Source organism: Aotus nancymaae, unplaced genomic scaffold, assembly GCF_030222135.1.
Source record: "Aotus nancymaae isolate 86718 unplaced genomic scaffold, 86718_ANA_hifiasm-v0.15.2.pri h1tg000029l, whole genome shotgun sequence".
Taxonomy (NCBI): domain Eukaryota; kingdom Metazoa; phylum Chordata; class Mammalia; order Primates; family Aotidae; genus Aotus; species Aotus nancymaae.
In genome coordinates, this window is record NW_026988442.1 from 54,680,971 (window position 1) to 54,701,673 (window position 20,703).

The window sequence follows — 20,703 nt, forward strand, 5'->3', positions numbered from 1 at the left end:
TTCACCTGCTATGGTTGCAGGAGATTACATTCAGCTCACAACCAATTATCAGAGGCACCTTATGCCCACTCAAATCCCTGTCTTGGATTCTAGTGTTGTTTGCTTTTTGATACTGGCCTTTGCCACACAAGCCTCACTCACTTCCCAGCTGTGGGATTACTCCCTGCTCTGCTCCTTCCTCTGACCCAGCAGTGACAGGTTGAGTTTCAGTCCTAAGGCCACTGGGTCCCAGGGAAGTATGCAGTTTGCCAGAGGCTAGTTTTGAAAATGACACCTTGTTGTGGCCACTTAGGTCTCAGAAATGCTGGAGTGATCCAGCATGAGCTCCCTGTCTGGAGCAGTTTCATTCCATGGACACCTGGCAGCTACCTATGTTAGATTCAGGGATTGTATCCCTGCCACACTTGCTTTATGGCCCCAGCTGAAGGAGTGCTCTTGGCTTACTCCCCTGGGACCCCCAGGACTGAAGTGTGAAAGGGATCCATGTTCCCCATCTGCCAACCCAGGCTACGTCCACCAATGGCAGCCACATCCTCTTCAGTGGCAGTCCAGACGTGACAATCTATGTTCTGTAATGTCAAGTCCCAGCGTTTCTGGTTCTTCAGATAGCATGCTGTTTGCTGGAAGAGTTCTGAAAATGGCGTCTTGCTATAGCTGCTTAGGTTTCACAAAGCATGAGCTCCCTCTCTGGAGCAATTCTGTCCCACAGACTCCTGGCAGCTTCCTATGTTAGTTTCAGTAGTTGGGAGAATTGAGGGGTTCTCCTGTGGCCAGAATTGCACAGTTCCAGGTGGGAATGTAGGCTGCTGGAATTCTATTACTCATCCCTTCCCCAGGGAGCTTCTGGCTTCCAGCTGATCTCAGCCAGCAAGATTGCCTCTCCTTCTCCTTTATGCTTTGTGTCCCCTGTCACTCCCCTGCTGAGTTCCACCATTTTCTCTTGGATAATGTGTTCAACGTTTGACTGTCTGTATCCTACTCTGTTTATTCCAGGTGAAGGAGACAGACATGAAATTCTTCTGCTTAGCCATCTTGAACAGGATTCCAGAAATCAATTTTTTATTTTTACCTCATTTTATTGTTTCTTTTTTGTATGTTCTCTTAATCTACTGATTACCTTAATTTCTTACTAGTGCATTTTTTTCTTTCATACACTGAATTCTTTTAGAATTGGAAGATATAGACATCCATTGCTGTGTGCCAAAGCAGCATCCGAAACACCCTGGATGAAAGAATGAGCTTTTTAACCCGGTAAAAATGGTGAAACAAAGTGTAATTAACTTTTATGTTAATGGATGCTAATGGGCACTTAAAATGGTTAAAATCACTCTCCATCATTTAGCCAAACCCTACTGTGTGTAGAACACTGATAAGCAGCCTTTAAAGAGACTTTATCACCCCATTAAGCATTTGTTAAATGAGATTTGAATCGTTAGTAAGTAAAAGCCCTAAAAAAACACTACATGAGCTTTTCCACCTTGAGAGAAAGTAACTATTTAAGGCTATTGTTCAGCTGGTGGTCACTGTAAGGGTCCTGTCTATCCTCCTGTGAGTGTTCAAGACATTTATGAGGCAGGTAAATGAATATTGCTTTTTTGCTTGGCCAAAACCAGAAGGCCCCTTGAAATGTAGATTGAGATACTTAAGCATGGTTTTTATTATACCTTCTAAACTGTTTGAGCCCATAAGCATACATCCATGAGATTATAATTCTAAATAATTGAAATATATGAGTTCTGAATGTAAAGTAATGTATTTGGGATTTGTCATCCAAATTCTTTCTCCTCTGACAACCTTAAAGCCCAGGAGACCCTAATGCCCAGCTCCATCAAGGAAGAGTGCTATATATGAATTTGAAGAATTTTTAATTTTAAGAGGAATCAGAGGCCATTCAAACTAGCTGACTTTGGGGAGAAGTGGGAGCTTATGATAGAATGAGGTTTGAGGGAAGATGACTCTCTCAGAGCCTGACCTGACACAATGAATTTAGAATTGGTGCTCCCATATTAGAATTTCCTGGCAATGTCTCAAGGCTTCATATATTAGGCTCTGTACCATTTAATATGTCTCTGAAACAGAGGCTCCAGGTAGTGTTCTGTAGGTTTATGTTTAGCAACTGGCTCAAAGAAAAGAAAAGAAAAACTGATTTGTAGCATTTGCTCATTTCCATGGTGTGTAAATACTCCTACCAAAGCAGATTTCAAAATACCAAAGTGGAAGAATTGCAAAATTGGAAAGAGATGCATACAATTGACTCTAACACAGCACTGGCTCTGAGTAACAGCCCTAGAAGGAAATGTTGATTGAAGGACCTTAACCAATCTGGGGAGTCATTAACAGCTCCCTAACAGAAAGATGACAACTACTGTTAAATGTGGGCAGTAGCTCAATGTGGAGGATTCTAAATCAGGGTTAGAGAATGAAATCTAAAAATGGTACTGTGTACTATGAGGACTCCAGAAAGTTCAGTTTTTCTTAAAATTGTTTTTCTACCTTAAAATTCCTTATGAGTTAGAAGCTGAGAAATCACTAGAGCATTTTTCTTTTATTTTATACATTCAATGACTAACTTTTTAACAAATACTTTTCATTCAACAAATAATTACAGAGTTCCTGCTCTATGCCAGGCCCTGAAGTAAGTGCTGAAGTGTACAATAGACATGGTCTCCGCTCTCATAGAGCCTAGAATCTAGTAGAGAAGAAAAACTGCATATTTATGATTGAAGATAAGTCCTAAAAAAGAAAGGAATACAATCTACAAAGTGGAAGTGATATTTGAGAGGCAATGGAAGAAAGAAATAGGTATTGACCTGTAGAGGGGAGCTACAGGAAAAGGGGAGGGAAAGAGTTCTTGCTGTAGTGGATTCAATATGAAAAATGGTCAATGGAGCTGAAAGTGAGTGCTGGAGGCACAGCTAAACCAGTGGGCATGGGTTTGGCCATGCAGATACTTATAGCATGTTAAATGTTTTATTTATTCTAAGAGTAATGGACACCCACTGCAGGGTTTTAGGAAGTGAGACAATGAGATCAGTTTTAGCTGCAGTGTAGAAGAATGGTTTGCTACATCAGTCATTCATTTCTTCTTCAAATTATTATTAATAACCTACTGGCTAAACACTGGAGTCAATCAAAATGTACAAGATATAGTCATCTCTTTGAAATACTCACAGTCTAGTCTGGGAGAAAGGCATGTATATTAGTGTCCTATTGATGCTGTAACATGTTCTTATTAATTTAGTGGCTTATAACAACATACATTGTTTTCTTACAATTCTGGAGGTTGGAAGTCTGAAATGGGTTTTGCTGGGCTAAAATTAGGGTGTTTGACAGGATCATGTTTCTTCTGGAGGTTCTAGGGGAAAAGTGTTTATATATATATTTTTTCTTTTCAAGCTTCTAGAGGCTACCCATGTCCCTTGGCTTGTGTTCCTGCTTCACTTCAACCTCTGCTTCCATGATCACATCTTTACTTACCCTCCTGCCTTCTTTTTTCTTTTTTCTAAGGACCTTGTGATTCCATTGGGCACACCTGGATAATCCAGGGTAATATCTCAAGATTCTTGACTTAATCAATCTGTAAAGTCTCTTTTGTTATGTAAGATTATATGTTCACAGGCTTCAGAGACTAAGAGTGGACATTTTAGGGGAGGATTATTCTTTCTATCACAGCATACAATTAAATGATGGACATAAGGTTGAAGAGGAAGATTGGAACCCACACAAGAACATTTGTCTAATTTGCCTTATTTTTTGGTAGTTACCTAGGAGTAAACTGTCATGATTCTGCAAAAGACAGTTTGCTTTTATGTTTTAAATCCCACTACTTCTGGAATATTTTAAAGTCTTAAAAGAAAAAGAATCTATATAGAATTTTAAAAATTACTGCAAGGGACAAGATGGATTATTTGTTTTTGTGGTATGACCAATAGCAAATTTCATCAGAGTTTTTGTCTATCTCCTAAGTGTAAATTGAATGGACATTAGAGCAGTCCTTTTGAAATGTTAATGCACATACAAATCTGGTTAAAATGCACATTCTGATTGTTAGATCAAGTGTGCAATATGAAATTTCAATTTTCTTTTTTTTTTATTGCATTTTAGGTTTTGGGGTACATGTGAAGAACATGCAAGATTGTTGCATAGGTGCATACGTGGCAGTGTGATTTGCTGCCTTCCTCCCCTTCACCTATATGTGGCATTTCTCCCCATGCTATCTCTCCCTAACTCCCCATCCCCCACTGTCCCTCCCCTATTTTCCCCCAACAGACCCCAGTGTATAGTGCTCCCCTCCCTGTGTCCATGTGTTCTCATTGTTCAACACCCGCCTATGAGTGAGAACATTCGGTGTTTGATTTTGTGTTCTTGTGTCAGTTTGCTGAGAATGATGGTTTCCAGGTTCATCCATGTCCCTACAAAGGATGCAAACTCATCGTTTTTGATGGCTGCATAATATTCCATGGTGTATATGTGCCACATTTTCCCTGTCCAGTCTATCGTCGATGGGCATTTGGGTTGGTTCCAGGTCTTTGCTATTGTAAACTGTGCTGCAATGAACATTCGTGTGCATGTGTCCTTATAGTAGCACGATATATAATCCTTTGGATATATACACAGTAATGGGATTGCTGGATCAAATGGACTTTCTATTTCTAGGTCCTTGAGGAATCTCCACACTGTCTTCCACAATGGTTGAACTAATTTACACTCCCACCAACAGTGTAAAAGTGTTCCTATTTCTCCACATCCTCTCCAGCATCTGTTGTCTCCAGATTTTTTAATGATCGCCATTCTAACTGGCATGAGATGGTATCTCAATGTAGTTTTGATTTGCATTTCTCTAATGACTAGTGATGATGAGCATTTTTTCATGTTTGTTGGCCTCATGTATGTCTTCTTTTGTAAAGTATCTGTTCATATCCCTCGCCCACTTTTGAATAGGCTTGTTTGTTTTTTTCTTGTAAATCTGTTTTAGTTCGTTGTAAATTCTGGATATCAGCCCTTTGTCAGATGGGTAAGCTGCAAAAATTTTTTCTCATTCTGTTGGTTGCCGATTCACTCTAATGACTGTTTCTTTTGCTGTGCAGAAGCTGTGGAGTTTGATTAGGTCCCATTTGTCTATTTTGGCTTTTGTTGCCAATGCTTTTGGTGTTTTGGTCATGAAGTCCTTGCCTATGCCTATGTCCTGAATGGTTTTGCCTAGGTTTTCTTCTATGGTTTTTATGGTGTTAGGTCTTATGTTTAAGTCTTTAATCCATCTGGAGTTAATTTTAGTGTAAGGTGTCAGGAAGGGGTCCAGTCTCTGCTTTCTGCATATGGCTAGCCAGTTTTCCCAACACCACTTATTAAACAGGGAATCCTTTCCCCATTGCTTGTTTTTGTCAGGTTTGTCAAAGATCAGATGGTTGTAGATATGTTGTGCTGCCTCCGAGGCCTCTGTTCTGTTCCATTGGTCTATATCTCTGTTTTGGTACCAGTACCATGCTGTTTTGATTACTGTAGCCTTGTAGTATAGTTTGAAGTCCAGTAGTGTGATGCCTCCCGCTTTGTTCTTTTTGCTTAGAATTGACTTGGCTATGCGGGCTCTCTTTTGGTTCCATATGAAATTTAAGGTGGTTTTTTTCAGTTCTGTGAAGACGGTTATTGGTAGCTTGATGGGGATAGAGTTGAATCTGTAAATTACTTTGGGCAGTATGGCCATTTTCATGATATTGATTCTTCCTAACCATGAACATGGAATGTTTCTCCATCTGTCTGTGTCCTCTCTTATTTCATTGAGCAGTGGTTTGTAGTTCTCCTTGAAGAGGTCCTTGACGTTCCTTGTTAGTTGTATTCCTAGGTATTTTATTCTCTTTGTAGCAATTGTGAATGGCAGTTCGTTCTTGATTTGGCTCTGTTTAAGTCTGTTATTGGTATATAGGAATGCTTGTAATTTTTGCACATTGATTTTGTATCCTGAGACTTTGCTGAAGTTGCTTATCAGATTTGGGAGATTTTGGGCTGAGACGATGGGGTCTTCTAGATATACAATCATGTCATCTGCAAATAGAGACAATGTGACTTTCTCCTTTCCTAATTGAATACCCTTTATTTCTTTTTCTTGTCTGATTGCTCTGGCTAGAACTTCCAGTACTATATTGAATAGGAGTGGTGAGAGAGGGCATCCTTGTCTAGTGCCAGTTTTCAAAGGGAATGCTTCCAGTTTTTGCCCATTCAGTATGATATTGGCTGTTGGTTTGTCATAAATAGCTTTTATTATTTTGAGATACGTTCCATCAATACCTAGTTTATTGAAGGTTTTTAGCATAAAGCACTGTTGAATTTTTTCAAAGGCCTTCTCTGCCTCAATTGAGATGATCATGTGGTTTTTGTCTTTGGTTCTGTTTATGTGGTGAATTACGTTTATAGACTTGCATATGTTGAACAAGCCTTGCATCCCCGGGATGAATCCTACTTGATCATGGTGGATAAGCTTTTTGATGCGCTGTTGCAATCGGCTTGCCAGTATTTTATTGAAGATTTTTGCATCTATGTTCATCATGGATATTGGCCTGTAGTTTTCTTTTCTTGTTGAGTCTCTGCCAGTTTTTGGTATCAGGATGATGTTGGTCTCATAAAATGATTTGGGAAGGATTCCCTCTTTTTGGATTATTTGGAATAGTTTCAGAAGGAATGGTACCAGCTCCTCTTTGTATGTCTGGTAGAATTCGGCTGTGAACCCATCTGGACCTGGGCTTTTTTTGGGTGGTAGGCTCTTAATTGCTGTCTCGACTTCAGACCTTGTTATTGGTCTATTCAGGGTTTCGACTTCTTCCTGGTTTAGGCTTGGGAGGAGTCAAGTGTCCAGGAATTTATCCATTTCTTCCAGGTGTCCTAGTTTATGTGCATAGAGTTGTTTGTAATAATCTCTGATGATGGTTTGAATTTCTGTGGAATCTGTGGTGATATCCCCTTTATCATTTTTTGTTGCATCTATTTGGTTATTCTCTCTTTTCTTTTTTATTAATCTGGCTAGTGGTCTTTTTTGTTGATCTTTTCGAAAAACCAGCTCCTGGATTTATTGATTTTTTGAAGGGTTTTTTGTGTCTCTATCTCCTTCAGATCTGCTCTGATCTTAGTTATTTCTTGACTTCTGCTAGCTTTTGAGTTTTTTTGATCTTGCTCCTCTAGCTCTTTCAATTTTGATGATAGGGTGTCAATTTTAGATCTCTCCTTTCTTCTCATGTGGGCACTTATTGCTATATATTTTCCTCTAGAGACCGCTTTAAATGTGTCCCAGAGATTCTGGTATGTGGTGTCTTCGTTCTCACTGGTTTCGAAGAGCATCTTTATTTTGGCCTTCATTTCATTGTTTATCCAGTCAACATTCAAGAGAAAGTTCTTCAGTTTCCATGAAGCTGTGCGGTTCTGGGTTGGTTTCTGAATTCTGAGTTCTACCTTGATTGCACTGTGGTCTGAGAGACTGTTTGTTATGGTTTCCCTTCTTTTGCATTTGCTGAGGAGTGATTTACTTCCAATTATGTGGTCAATTTTAGAGTAAGTGTGATGAGGTGCTGAGAAGAATCTATATTCTGTGGATTTGGGGTGGAGGGTTCTGTAAATGTCTATTAGGTTTGCTTGTTCCAGGTCTGAGTTCAAGTCCTGGATATCCTTGTTAATTTTCTGTCTCGTTGATCTGTCTAATATTGACAATGGGGTGTTAAAGTCTCCCATTATTATTGTGTGGGAGTCGAAGTCTCTTTTTTTTTTTTTTTTTTTTTTTTTTTTGAGATGGAGTTTCGCTCTTGTTACCCAGGTTGGAGTGCAATGGCGCGATCTCGGCTCACTGCAACCTCCGCCTCCCAGGTTCAGACAATTCTCCTGCCTTAGCCTCCTGAGTAGCTGGGATTACAGGCACACGCCACCATGCCCAGCTAATTTTTTTTTTTTTTTTTTTTAGTAGAGACGGGGTTTCACCATGTTGACCAGGATGGTCTTGATCTCTTGACCTCATGATCCACCCACCTCGGCCTCCCAAAGTGCTAGGATTACAGGCGTGAGCCACAAGATACATAAGAACTTGCCTTATGTATCTGGGTGCTCCTGTATTAGGTGCATATATATTTAGGATCGTTAGCTCTTCTTGTTGCATTGATCCTTTTACCATTATGTAATGTCCTTCTATGTCTCTTTTGATCTTTGTTGCTTTAAAGTCTATTTTATCAGAGATGAGAATTGTAACTCCTGATTTTTTTTGCTCTCTGTTTGCTTGGTAAATCTTCCTCCATCCCTTTATTTTGAGCCTTTGGGTATCCTTACATGTGAGATGGGTTTCCTGGATACAGCACACTGATGGGTTTTGGCTTTTTATCCAATTTGCCAGTCTGTGTCTTTTGATTGGGGCATTTAGTCCATTTACATTTAGGGTTAATATTGTTATGTGTGAATTTGATACTGCCATTTTGATGCTAGCTGGCTGTTTTGCCCGTTAGTTGATGCAGATTCTTCATTGTGTTGATGCTCTTTACCATTTGGTATGTTTTTGGAGTAGCTGGTACTGCTTGTTCTTTTCTATGTGTAGTGCCTCTTTCAGGAGCTCTTGTAAAGCCGGTCTGGTGGTGATGAAATCTCTGAGTACTTGTTTGTTCACAAAGGATTTTATTTTTCCTTCACTTATGAAGCTTAGTTTGGCTGGATATGAAATTCTGGGTTGAAACTTCTTTTGTTTAAGGATGTTGAATATTGGCCCCCACTCTCTTCTGGCTTGTAGGGTTTCTGCTGAGAGATCTGCTGTGAGTCTGATGGGCTTCCCTTTGTGGGTAAACCGACCTTTCTCTCTGGCTGCCCTTAGCATTTTCTCCTTCATTTCAACCCTGGTGAATCTGATGACTATGTGCCTTGGGATTGCTCTTCTTGAGGAATATCTTTGTGGTGTTCTCTGTATTTCTTGGACTTGAATATTGGCCTGTCTTGCTAGGTTGGGGAAGTTTTCCTGGATAATATCCTGAAGAGTATTTTCCAGCTTGGATTCGTTCTCTTCGCCACTTTCAGGTACACCTATCAAACGTAGATTAGGTCTTTTCACATAGTCCCATATTTCTTGTTGACTTTGTTCATTCCTTTTTGCCCTTTTTTCTCTAATCTTGCCTTCTCGTTTTATTTCATTGAGTTGATCTTCGACCTCTGATATCCTTTCTTCTGCTTGGTCAATTTGGCTGTTGAAACTTGTGCATGCTTCGCGAAGTTCTCATGTTGTGTTTTTCAGCTCCATCAATTCACTTATATTCCTCTCTAAGTTGTCCATTCTCATTAGCATTTCATCAGATCTTTTTTCAAGGTTCTTAGTTTCTTTGCATTGGGTTAGAACATGTTCTTTTAGCTCATGGAAGTTTATTATTACCCACCTTCTAAAGCCTGATTCTGTCATTTCATCACACTCATTCTCCATCCAGTCTTGTTCCCTTGCTGGTGAGGAGTTGTGATCCCTTGTAGGAGGAGAGGTGTTCTGGTTTCGGGTGTTTTCATCCTTTTTGTGCTGGTTTCTTCCCATCTTTGTGGACTTATCTGCCTGTCAACTTTGTAGTTGTTGACTTTCTGATTGGGTCTCTGAGTGGACGTCCTATTTGTGATGATGAAGTTATTTCTGTTTCTTAGTTTTCCTTTTAACTGTCTGGCCTCTCTGCTGTAGGACTGCTGAGGTCCACTCCAGGCCCTGCTTGCCTGGGGATCACTTGCAGCAGCTGCCGAACAGTAAAGGTTGCTACCAGTTTCTTTTTCTGCTTTGTCCCAGAAGGATACCTGCCAAATGTCAGTCTGAGCTCTTCTTTATGAGGTGACTCTGGATATACGGGGGTCAGGGAGCTGCTTGAGGAAACAGTCTGTCCTTTATAGTAGCTCAAGTGCTGAGCTGTGAGCTCCATTGTTCATTCAGAGCTGCTGGGCAGGTAAGTTTAAGTCTGCCTCAGCAGAACTCATAAACCCCTTTTTTTCCCCAGGTGTTCTGTCCCAGGGAGTTAGGGCTTTATGAGTTTCTGCTGTGCTGCTGCCTTTTTTTTTTCTTCAGGGCTGCCCTGCCCACAAAGAGGCAGCCTAGTCACTCTCTGCCTGCAGAGGCTTCGCTGAGCTGCTGTGGGCTCCGCCCAGCTGCTGTGTGAACTTCCCTGCAGTCCTGTTTATATGGGTGTAGTTAGAACTGCCTCAGCAATGGTGGCCCGCCTCTGTAATGACGGACTCTCTCTGTAATGGTGGGTTGCCTCGGCAACGGCAGGCTGCCTCAGCAATGGTGGACTGCCTCCATAGTGGTGGAGTGCCTCAATGGTGGATGCCCCTCCCCCACAGAGCTGGACCATCCCGGGTTCAGCTGTGCTTGCTGTGAAACTCTCAACCCAGAGCGTTTCCAATTGCTGTTTTTTTGTTTTTGTGGGAGTGGGACCAGCTGGCCCTGATCACCTGGCTCCCTGCCTCAGAGCCTTTCGTTTTTTAGTTGAACAGTTGGCTCTCTCCCAGGTGTCCTGGTCGCCTGTTGACAAGGCACCGGGATCTGTGTGATTTCCCATGCGGTGACCCACTGCACCGGCTGAAACTGCGGCTCTGAGATTTGTGGTGCTTTTTTGCCCGGGAATCTCCTGGCCTGGCTCCCTGTTTCAGCTCCCCTTGCTGGCTAAGTGGGGACACAGTCCCATTTACTCTGCACTGGGAAGCACTGTGTCAGGGCTCTGGCAAAACAGCTGCGCCGGCCAAAACAGCCGCTCTGGCGACCCATGGGGCTCCTCTGCCTGGGGATCTCCTGGTCTGTGGGCAATAAAAATCCATTTGGAAATGCGGCGTCCACTCACCCTCTGCACTTTCACTGGGAGCTGCAATCCTGAGCTGCTCCTAACTGGCCATCTTGAATCCTGAGTTCTGAAATTTCAATTTTCTGATATGCTCTCAGGTGATGTGGTTCTCCTTCTTTGAGGACCACACTTTGAATAGCAAGAACCTAGATTTCTAATTGTCATTTCCTAACATGTACAAAAGAACATATAGAGTGCATAACTTCAGGGAGAAAAAGAATCATTAGTCTATAAAAAAAGTATTAAAATGTGTATGTGTGTGTATGTACGAATAAAATAGTTTATTAACTCATTATGCTACTTTATTCGGAGGAAAACCTTAATATCTTTGCATTTTATTGGAAATAAGGATTAAGAAATGGAGAAAATGCTCTGATTGTAGACTTACTTGATCTGAGTTAGAAAATTTGGGGGTTTTCATTCCTCTAGGGACTATTAGAGGTAGATTCTTTTATATCATTTAAACTGCCCAATAGTTGAAGCTAGTGATGGATGGAGCCAGTGATGTGTCAGAGCTGGCAAGAACAAGTGATTGGGAAGTATTCAGCAATTTTATGATCTAACAGTTATTAAATTATTGGTAGCCTGACATTGTCCATCATGGAATTATTTATGCCAAGCTTGTGAGGCTCAACCTGTAGGCCTCATGTGGCCCAGGATGGCTATGAATACAGCCCAGCACAAATTCATAAACTTCCTTAAAACATTATGAATTTTTGTTTGTGATTTTTAAATAGCTCATTAGCTATTGTTAATGTTAGTGTACTTTGTGTATGGCCCAAGACAATTCTTCTTCCAGTGTGGCCCAGGGAAGCCAAACATTGGACACCCCTATTTACACCATGGAAGTTAATAAATTCTACAAATCAGGTTGTTCTCCCACCTCCCTCTGTTTTTCTTTCCCCAAGGGAGCCATTTCAGCAGCACACCACTACCATAAACCCATTATTTTTAAAAATTTGTTCATTTCAGCAAGTGGCAGATGAGTTCAGACTCAGCCTTTCTCCCTAGCTGCACTGCCTTTGCACACTGTCCATAGCTTCTGCTCTGTAAATGCAACTCCATGTGTGGAAGTAGCTTCACATGGCATCCTCTAAGCCCAAATTTCTCCAGTTTTCTAGAGCTGTGTTACTGCTGTTGGCTATAAGTGAGTTTCTTAGAAGTAACCTAATGTACTCTGCAAAGAATCACACTCTCCACTTGAATTGTTAGTTTTTTTCTTGTGAGCTGCTCCAGGGGCATCTTGGAATAGGCCATTTATTACAAATCATCCCATTTAGAAAAAAAGTTGGACCAGTTATGATATTTATTTTTGTCTAATCTGAAGATGGAAAAATGAGAGGGAGCATGTAAAAATCAAGGCTAGTGGAGAGTGGATGGGAAAAGAGGGCCTAAGGGTAGAGCTGGGGCAAGTAAGAATATAGCACTAGGGATGTGGGACTTTGTGTGTGTGCACGTGCACACAGGCATGTGGGATGTGTGTGTGTGTGTGTGCATGTGCACACATGGGCATGTGTGTAGGAGGAAGAGTAAACAGGGAAAAATAGATGGAGAATTGTGTAGAGAGACAAAAGAATGGAAAATAAAGGTGATAGTTTACGGGAGGCCAATATTAGTTGGTTAAGCTTCAATGTTTTATGTACTCATTATTAAACAATTACACTAGTAGTAGGTAGTGTATCAAATAATTTTACATAAATTATCTAATTTCATCTTCAATACAACCTTATCATCTTTATAGGTTAGTTGATATGGTAGTTGTATCCCCACGTTTACTGATAAGGACAGTGAAGTTTAGAAAGTTTGAGTATCTTTCCCCAGAATCACAGAGCTGGTCTGAGACCAAGCTTAGACCAGGAATAGACAAACTAGTTTGTAGACCAAATATGGCCCATTGTCTGTTTTTATAAATAAACTTTTGTTAGGACACAGCCATGCCCAACTCTATACTGTTTCCTGGGGCTTTTACCTTACAACAGCAGAGTGCATTAGTTATGGCAGAGAAGTCTCAACAGAAAGTGCATGGCCTGCAAAGCCAAAAAATCTCAGCCACCTGGCCCTTCAAAAAAAAAAAAAAATCTGCTGATATCACCTTTAGATTCCAGATCCCACGGTGCCAGCTGAGTCAGTCTGATGTCAACAGAGGATATGACCACAAACAGCATGACTTCAGCAGAGTGTTACATGCCTCTGGGGCAAAAATAATACCAAAATAGAGCTACAGTAATAGCTTAAGATTCCTGTCATTAATCACTTCTGGGAGTTAGGGAATGGAAGGTCTTATTTAAGATATTATCTAAGGAAAAATGACAACTTAAATCTTCATCAGTTTGCAACATTGTACCAAATAAACCAAAGAAAGTATGTCCTAAATGAGTGAGCCATGACATGAAAAGTTTTGGTGGGAGAGCAGATGTCATATGGAGCAACATGGTGTAAAGAGAAGACTTTAGTAATCCTGTATTCAGTTCCATTTTTTATGATTACTAGCCTGTGGCCTCAAGAAAATGTATTCACTGAGTTATATATAAAACGACTATAATAGTACCTAACTTCTAGGATTATTGTGAACATTAGAAATTATTCATATGATGTGCTTCACATAAAATAAAAACAATATGTGGTGGAAACAGTAGTGGTTGCTGTCAGTGGTGATGGTAGCAGTAGTAGCAGCAATGAAGCATTGCTAAGGGAGTACCTGAGTAACAGACAACTCTGGGACTTTCTGGGGCCCCCCTAAGGGAAAAGGCAATACTCTAACCTCCAAAGCCTCAGAGGTGATACACAAGTATTAGATGCAGTCATGATCAATCTCTCTCCAAGTTTACCTTGGGTAAATAAGTGTATTTTATTAAAAAATTTCCTGGTTGATATTTCTCAAATGGGCTATTTTATAAAATAGAAAACTTTCAAAATTCTGTGTGTTAAATCTTATTATATCAAACAAGCAACATGGCTCATTTTCTTTCATTTATATTTTCCATCTCAATGAACAAAAACAAAACAAAATACCTGAGATTTCACTGTAGTCAAGAAATAGATCAGTGACTTACATTTCACAATCTGTGGGCAGTTTCATATACTTTGGTGGACTCTGTCATGATTCTGTCAGCCACAGTTTTTCCCCACTCTGATACATGTTGGGAGGAAGAGAGAGAACTGTTATAGCCGAGGGGGATAAGGTAGGTCAGAGATGAGATAAGGAACTCTAGTTATACAATGCTTTGTAATAACTTTTAAGCAAAATTTTTTGAATTTTAGACCACATCAAAACCCTACTTCATTTGGGAATAGATTTTTCAATTTGATGTGCTTTCCCTTGTTCTTCTACAATGTGGGAATTCAGTAGTGATTTTTATGTGAAGTAGTCTGATTTTTAAAAAAGTTAGCAATTAATTTTTCAAATGTACTTTAATAAAATTTGATAATTTAAAATTATTCCTTTGATGCCACATCATGGGGAAGAAACAATCTCTTTATTAAGTGGTGTAGGGAAAACTGGATATTTATATGCAAAAGAATAAAATTTGATCCTTATCTCACCTCTTATACACAAATACACTCAAAATGGATTGCAGACAAAAATGTAATACTGGGAACTATAAAACTACTAGAAGAAAATATAAGGAAAAACCTCCATGACACTGTTCTGGGCAGTAATTTCTTGTATAAGACACCCAAACACAAGCAACAAAAGCAAAAATAGACAAATGGTATTGCATTGAACTAGAAAGGTTCTGTACAGCACAGAAAACAATGAACAGAGTGAAGAGAAACCAACAGACTGGAAGAAAATATTTGCAAATCATATATCAAAGAAGGAGCTAGTATCCAAAATACACAAGGAACTCAAACTAATGAATAGCAAGAAAACAAATAACTCTTTAAAAATGGGCAAAGGACCTGAATAAACATTTCTCAAAAGAAGACATACAAATGGGCAACAGATATATGAAAACATACTCAACATCTTTAATTACAGGAAAAACGCAAATTAAAACCACAAAGAGGTTACATTGGCTATCATGAAAAAGATGAAAGCTGTGGAGAGTAGGGAACCCTTGTCTATTGTTGGTAGTATTGTAAATTAGTACAGCTTAGAAAACAGTAGGGGAGTTTTCCAAAAAACTAAAGAAATAGAACTACCATATGATTCCACAATCCACTTCTGGAAATACAAACAGACTTCATTTTATTGCACTTTGCTTTATTGCACTTAGCAGATTTTGCATTTTTACAAATTCAAGGTTTGTGGCAACCCTGTGTCAACAAGTCTATTGGTGCCATTTTTCTAATACCATGTGCAGACTTCATGTCTCTGTCACATTTTGATAATTTTTGCTATATCTCAAGCTTTTTCTTTATTATTGTATCTGTTATGGTGATCTGTAATCAATGATCTTTGATGTTACCATTATAATTGTTTTGGGGTACCATGAACCATGCCCATGTAAGACAGCAAACTTAATTGATAAATGTCATGTGTGTTTTCACTGCTCCACCAACCCGCTGTTCTCTCATTTCTCTTTTTCTCTTCTGGCCTTTCTATTTCCTGAAACACAAAATATTAAAATTAAATCAATTCATAACCCTGCAGTGGCCTCTAAGTGTTCAAGTGAAAAGAAGAGTCACTCGTCTCTTACTTCAAATCAAGACTAGAAATGTTTAAACCTAGTGAGGAAGGTATGTTGAAAGCCAAAAGAGGCCAAGAGCCAAGACTTTTGCACCCAACAGCCAAGTTGTGAATGTAAAGGAAAAGTTCTTGAAGAAAATTAAAAGTACTACTCCAGTGAACACACAAATGATAAGAAAGCAAAACAACCTTATTGCTGATACGGAGAAAGTTTAAGTGGTCTGGATAGATTAAACCAGCCTCAATGTTCCCTTAAGTCAAAGCCTAATCCATAGTAAGGCCCTTACTTTTTTTGATTCTATAAAGGCTGAGAGAGGTGAGATAGCTGCAGAAGAAAACTTTGAAGCTGGTAGAGGTTGGTTCATGAAGTTTAAGGAAAGACGCTGATTCAGAAAATAAAAGCGCAAAGTGAAGCTGCAAGTGCTGATGTAGAACCTGCAGCAAGATATCCAGATCTAGCTAAAATGATTAATGAAGATGGCGTCACTAAACAATATCTGTTCAGTGTAGATAAAATAGCCTTATACTAGGAGAAGATGCCACCTAGAACATTCATAGCTATAGAAGAAAAGTCAGTGCCTGGCTTCAAGTCTTCAAATGACTGGCCAGTTCTCTTATTAGGGGATAATGTAGCTGGTGACTTTAAGTTGAAGCCAATGCTTATTTGCCATTCTGAACATCCTAGGGCCCTTATGAATTATGCTAAATCTACTCTGCCTATGCTGTACAAATAGAACAACAAAGTGTGGGTGACAGTACATCTGTCTATAGCATGGTTTACTGAATATTTTAAGCTCACTGTTGAGATCTACTGCTCAGAAAAAAAGATTTCTTTCAAAATGTTACTACTGCTTCACAATGTACCTGGTTACCCAAGACCTTTGATGGAGATGTACAAGGAGATTAATGTTGTTTTTATGCCTGCTCATACAACATCCATTCTGCAGCCCATAGATTAAGAAGTAATTTATATTTTCAAGTCTTATTACTTAAGAAATTTATTTCCTAAGGCTACGACTGTCATAGATAGTGATTCCTCTAAAGCTTCTAGGCAAAAACAGGAACAACAACAACAACAAAAACCAAAAACGGAAACCCTCTGGAAAAGATTTATCATTCTAGATGCCATTAAGAATATTCATTATTCATGGGAGGAGGTCAAAGTACCAACATGCACAGGAGTTTGGAAGTTGATTATAACCCTCATAAATAGCTTTGAGGGATTTAAGACTTCAGTGGAGGAAGAAACTGCTGATGTGTTGGAAATAGCAAGAGAACTAGAATTAGAATTGGAGCCAGATGTGACTGAATTGCTGCAATCTCTTTTTTTTTTTGAGATGGAGTCTTGGCCGGGCATGGTGGCTCACGCCTGTAATCCAAGCACTTTGGAGGCCAAGGTGGGCAGATCACCTGGGGTCAGGAGTTCAAGACCAGCCTGACTGACATGGTGAAAGCCCGTCTTTAAACAAAAAAAAAAAGAGAGAGAGAGAGAGATCAAGTCTTATTCTGTCACCCAGGCTGGAGTGCAGTGGCGCGATCTCAGCTCACTGCAACCTCCGCCTCCCAGGTTCAAGCAATTTTCCTACCTCAGCCTCCTGAGTAGCTGGGATTATAGGCATGTGCCATCACGCCTGGCTAATTTTTTGTATTTTTAGTAGAGATGGTGTTTCGCTATGTTGGCTAGGCTGGTCTCAAACTTCTAACCTCAGGTGGTCCTCCTGCCTTAGCCTCCTGAAGTGCTAGGATTATAGGCGTGAGCCACCGTGACCAGCCAATTGCTGCAATCTTGTGATAAAACTTGAACAGATGAGAGGAGTTGCTGCTTTTCAATGAGTTTAAAAAGTGCTTTCTTGAGGCAGAACCCATTCCTGATGAAGGTGCTGTGAACATTGTTGAAATGACAGGAAAGGATTTAGAATATTCAATAAACTTAATTGATAAAGCAGTTGCTGGGTTTGAGAAGGTTGATCCCAACTTTGAAAGAAGTTCTGTGGGTAAAATGCTGTCATACAGCATCAGATGCTACAGAGTAATTATTTGTGGAAGGAAGAGTCAGTCAATTTGACAAACTTCTTCATTGTCTGATTTTAAGAAATTGCCACACCATCAACCTTTAGCAACCACCACCCTGATCAGTCAGCAGCCGTCAATATTGAGGCAAGGCCATCTGCCAGCAAAAAGATTGTGACTCAGGCTAAAGGCTCAGATGATTGTTAGCATTTTTTAAGTGATAAAATATTCTTAAATTAATGTATGTACTTTTTGTTTTCTTTTTTTGAGATGGAGTTTCACTCTTGTTGCCCAGGCTGGAGTGCAATGGCATAATCTTGGCTCACTGCAACCTCTGCCTCCCAGGTTGAAGCGATTCTCTTGCCTCAGCTTTCCATTTAAAGTACCAACTACTTCATTATTTACTAAATATATTTCTTACATCAAATTTAAGGCATCATGTTGCCCTGCTTCTTAAGCAATTTCCTGAAGTCACAGGATTGATGTTTCTAGCTTGTTTTGAATACCCATTCGATAGATAGAGGGATAGAGATATATATCATTCATAGATATATAGTAGTTATACTATACATTATACATATAACTACTAAATGAAGCTGTTAAAATAGGAAAAATATTCTTAAATCATTCATTAATGGATGTCTTGTCTGGGCAACCTACATAGCCTCCTAAGAACTTCATATCCACTCTTGTCCCCCATATCATAGTGATGCATTCCCCCATATCATAACCAGAGTAATCTTTTAGACATACAAATATAATTATGTCACCCTTCTCTCCAACTTAAAATGCCTTAGCGGTCTCCCCTTGTTCAGGAAATGGCAACTCCATTCAACCAGGGTTCAGGCCACGACCTTGGATTCCTCCTTGACTCCTGCGTTTTCACCAACACCATTCATCTGATTTATCTGTACATCATGAAGTGTCTGCCTTTGAAATGCATCCAGAATCTGACCACTTTTTGCCACTTCCATCACCACCTTCATCCAAGCCATCATCTTTTTTTTTTTAAACCTGGATTATTCCAATGTATTACCAACAATTTCTTCCCTTCTGCCCATATTCTCCTCCTGTCTATACCCACAGAAGAGCCAGGATGATCCTGCTAAAACCTAAGTCAGATCATCTTATTCTTAGACTCAAAGCACTCCAATCACTTTCCATTCCATTCAGAGTCAATGTCAGTCTTTAGCCCCAGGGCTCCTAAACCTGCTCCCTTAAGACTTTTCCCAGATCCTTACTGTTCTCTTGCTGGCTGGGCCCCAGGCACTGTGACTTGTTTGCTATTACTTAAATATTTAAAGCATCTTTTCATCTCAGAACCTTTGCCTGTGCTGTTTTCTCTACTTGGAACACCCTTCCTATAGCTGAATGGCTCTCTCCTTCACTTTTCTCTCTGCTCAAAATGTATCTTAGTAAAGGAGCTTTTCCAGTCACTCTTTCTAAAATAACACTTCACACCATCACTCTCCATTTCGTTTTCCCTGCTTCATTTGTCCTCATGGTACTTTTTACCACCTGACACATTATAATTTTTATTTACTTCTTACTCCCTCCTACTAGAATGTAATCCCCATGAGGGCAGGGACTGTGTTGCTCATTGCTCAATCTTTAGTGCATAGTACAATACCTGTTTCTCGGTTAGTGTCCCCCAAAAATGTGTTAAATGAATACATTATGTAAGAATGACTGAGTAAATGAATGAATAAATGAACATGTCCTACGAAATCTTTTATGGTCTACCTTAAACATCCCTCTCCAGTCTCCTTTCTCATTCGGCACCCTCACAGCATTGTGTGCCTTACTTGTCACTTACCACAGTTCCAATTCTATATTTATTTATGGAATTTTTCTATCAAGGTGCTCAATGGATAGATGAATATAGACCCAGGTTCTAGTAATAGACCTGCAGCTAATTTTTTGTGTATCTCTGTATAAGTCAGTTTTTCTCCCTGGCTATCAATTTCCTTAACAGTAATATGGGAAGCTTGTCTACACAAGGCCTATTTCAACTTAATCTTTTATTCCTTTAATTTTCTTTTGAAGTAAAGGTAGCCATATTCAATACGTGTCTTATGGTTTTGGCAAATAAAATCTAGTGGACTCAAAATGCATCTTATACACTCAGTGTAGTAAACTCTTTTATTTGTTCTTGAGCTTGCTTCATTTTATAGGTAACATTTACTTTCTGAGTTCTTTATGTCTTTTTTCTAATGCTTTGATCCTTTCTCCTGGGAGGATGCAGTTACTATGAAGCCTGTTTAACAGAGAGGAAGGTAAGATGAGTTATGGGAGAGCCACACTAGAGTTGACTTCCAACCCCGTCTCTTCCCACAAATCATGCTGCCTCCTGAAAATGGGTTGATCCCTTTGTGGCTTGTCTGTTCCCTCATTTATCTCAACATGGGAATGTTGAAGACACTGTTCACTTTAAGAGCCTTCTTATGTGGTGAAAGCAGAGAATGTGCTCCAGCATTACTGAAGTAAAGCCCAGAAAAACATTTGAGGGAAGGACGGTTTCCAATTAAATTATTTTATCTCCCGTATTCAGATCTTGTAAGTTTTCTGCTTGATTTCTGAAAATTACAGAACTACCTGTCTCCAGACCTTATCCAATCCAAGCCCCAAAGTTTATGGACGAAGAAACTGAAACCCCAAGAAACAGGGTGAATTATCTAAGATTACAGAACTAGTTAAATGCAGAACTGGGACTAAAATCCTGGTCTGATTCCTAGTCTACCGTGTTCTTAGGCACCCTTAGGTTCCTAGGAAACTCGAGGGACCTAACATCAGTTATCTAAGTTGATGAGGTGGGCATGACTAAGTTAATGCAAATCAGCCCTCCCACCACTGAATTCAGTACTGAATTTCAAGGCCCCACATCACAGCGTGGGGTGTTCAATTATATCTATTTTTAAGTATTCAAGAGTCAGATTGTGTTACAGACCAATCTGAGCTCAGTGGAGGCAGGGTATCGGCACCCAGAAACCTTTCATTTCAAATTCAAAGTAAATTCACTCTGTTTTTCCTCCAGGTGGCTCTTTGCTTTAGTTAGAGCATTTCCCTCACAACTTAAAGCCACTGTAGGAGGCTCCTATGTGCAAAGCTGTTGGTTCAAGCCCAAGTGGGTCAAAACAGATTGCCTGAAGAAAAAAAGACTGTGTTTAATCAGAAGGCTCTTGTTTCAAATGGAAGAGCAACCTGAGGACTTTGGTGGGTGGCTTTGTTTTTTTGGAGGAGCTGTGG

General features: G+C 39.8%; 1 pseudogene; it reads left to right on the forward strand.

The window, feature by feature from the left end:
* Nucleotides 1-319: 319 nt before the first annotated feature.
* LOC135277012 (tigger transposable element-derived protein 1-like) lies at nucleotides 320-17,635 on the forward strand (annotated as a pseudogene).
* The last annotated feature ends 3,068 nt before the right edge of the window (nucleotides 17,636-20,703 follow it).